The following is a 2,690-nucleotide window of genomic DNA, read 5'->3' on the forward strand; positions in this document are numbered from 1 at the left end:
CTGAAAGGCAAAAGTCTTTTTTAAAAAATAAGTTGGCCGGGCGCAGTGGCTTATGCCTGTAATCCCAGCACTTTGGGAGGCTGAGGTGGGCGGGTCACGTGAGGTCAGAAGTTCGAGACTCCATCTCCACTAAAAATACAAAATTAGCCTGGTGTGGTGGCACATGCCTGTAATCCCAGCTACTCGGGAGGCTGAGGCAGGAGAATCGCTTGAGCCCAGGAAGCGGAGATTGTGGTGAGCCGAGATCATGCCATTGCACTCTAGCCTGGGCAACGAGAATGAAACCCCATCTCAAATAAACAAACAAACAAACAAACAAATAAATGGCTTTTCTTAAGGTTTGAACAAACATCTGCATTTTTGGGTAGGGGACGTGGGATAGGGTTTCTGGGTCTTATTGCTAAGCTCCGAGATTCATTAGAACGAAAGCAGCGAGGCTCACCTTCCTACAGAGTCCACAGGAGACCCTCACAGGGGAAAACCCTGATTCGAGACTTAGGTGGCACTTTCCTTAGTAATGTGACCAAGTGCACTTGACAGAGAGGTCCTGTTAGCAGCGGCGAATCCATATGGTCTGAGGCAACGCAATTCTTGCCTCCTTAGAAGAAAGAATTTGACCAAGCGGCATAAGGCAGAAGGAGAGACTGAGTCAAGTTTTATAGCAGGAGCCAAAGTTTATTAAAAAGTTTTAAGGCAGGGGCCAGATGTGGTAGCTCACACCTGGAATCCCAGTACTTTGGAAGGCCAAGGCAGAAGGATTGCTTTAGCTCAGGAGTTTAAAACCAGCTAAGACAACATAGCAAGACACTGTCTCTATTTTTTTTTTGTTTTAAGTTTTAGAGCAGGAATGGAAGGAACTAACGTACACTTGAGGGCCAAGTGGGCAACTGGAGCGATTCAAGAGCACAGTTTGACCTTTGACTCAGGTTTTACACCTTGGCATGCTTCCAGGGAACTGCATCTCTTCTCTTTTGCTTCTTCCTTTGGGGTGAGCTGTCTGCATGCGCAGTGGCCTGCAAGCTCTTGGGAGGGGCCGCATGCAAAGTGTGTTTACCAGAGCTGTGCACATGCTCACTTGAGTCGTTTGGTCATAGACCAGTTAAATGCTATATTGCTTCTTAATGCACATACTTGAGCCCACTCACCAACTCCTGAGATCTTATTGGGAAGCTGCTGATTACCAGTTTCAGGGTTTTCTATCTATTGGGAGACTGCCTTTTCTTGGTACTGGCTGCAACCAATTATTATTTTAGAGGGAGGCAGTGTAACAACCACCTGACTCTCACCTGGTGGTCGCCTAATATTCCTGGTAGGGGCTCTCCTGCCTTGCTCCTATCTGCCTAACTACCTGCTCTAACAGTCCAGTGGGAGGAGGCTGGTCCTAAGCCCACTAGCAAGGGTAAATAACATGGTCTTTTTTCTTTCTTTTTTGTTTTTTTGAGATGGAGTCTCACTCTGTCGCCAGGATGGAGTGCAGTGGTGTGATCTCGGCTCACTGCAAACTCCGCCTCCCGGGTTCAAGAGATTCTCCTGCCTCCTGAGTAGCTGGGACTACAGGCGCACACCACCATGCCCGGCTAATTTTTGTACTTTTAGTAGAGATGAGGTTTCACCATGTTGGCCAGGATGGTCTCAATCTCCTGACCTTGTGATCCACCGGCCTCGGCCTCGCAAAGTGCTGGGATTACAGGTGTGAGTCACCATTCCTGGCCAACATGGTCTCTTTTGGTCTCTGTGTCATCTTCTGTAAAATGGTGACAGTTCCTGCCCTGCTCACCTTGAATAAGCACTTTGAGGATAAATACATTACTGAAGGTAAAAAATGCATTGTAAACTCTAAAAATACTACATACGTAGAGCTGATTTTGATGGCTTAAGGTGCAAACAAGTCCAGGCTGACTGAAGATGATGAAGTGACCCTGATGGCCGAACCTTTACAAATCCTTTCCTTATTAGCAAGTTGACTTGGTGGGAGCTTTGTTTCCTCAGATTCTGTGGAGAGAAAGACCCCTTATTTTCCTGCTGCCAGGGTCATCTGTCTAAAACATAAATCTGAACATGTCACTCCCACTTCGTCTCCTCGTCAGATCTCAGACCAAATGTCAGCTCCGTAGAGAGGCCTTCCCTGCTGTCCTCCATCTGCAGCTGCAGACCTTTCTCATCCCCGAGAGCTACTGCAGTCTCCCTCCTGACAGGCACCATGACATCAGATGGCTTTCTTTATTTCTCTTTTGTCTCTCTCCTCTCAAGAGAATGTAATCTCTCTGAAGGAGGGTAAGGAGATGTCTATGTTATTAACCACTCTTTCTAGGAAGGTCTAGATCAATGCCATGCAGGTACGTGATGAGAGAGAGAGAGAGAGAGAGAGAGAGGGAGAGAGACAGAAAGAGAGAGATTGCAAGGGGAACCAGGAAACTATCAATGTTGAAGAGAGAGTTATTCTGATTTCCAGGCCCTGATTCCAGGTTCTCGTGAGGCCTGGCTGCTTATGGGTTCAATAAAAGCAACAGGATCATGGGTTTTTTCCAATGCATTCTCACTTTTGCTTAAAGCAAATTAAAATGGTGTGCTGTTGCCTTAACCAAATACACCCTAAGCCACATCTGCCACTGGAGAAGAGGCCTGTGACTGTTTTCCGCTCACTCACTGTGAGTCCCCAGGGCCTGGCACAGTGATGGGCATGGAAACAC

Source organism: Mandrillus leucophaeus, unplaced genomic scaffold (assembly GCF_000951045.1).
Source record: "Mandrillus leucophaeus isolate KB7577 unplaced genomic scaffold, Mleu.le_1.0 Scaffold1161, whole genome shotgun sequence".
NCBI classification, from domain to species: Eukaryota; Metazoa; Chordata; class Mammalia; order Primates; family Cercopithecidae; genus Mandrillus; species Mandrillus leucophaeus.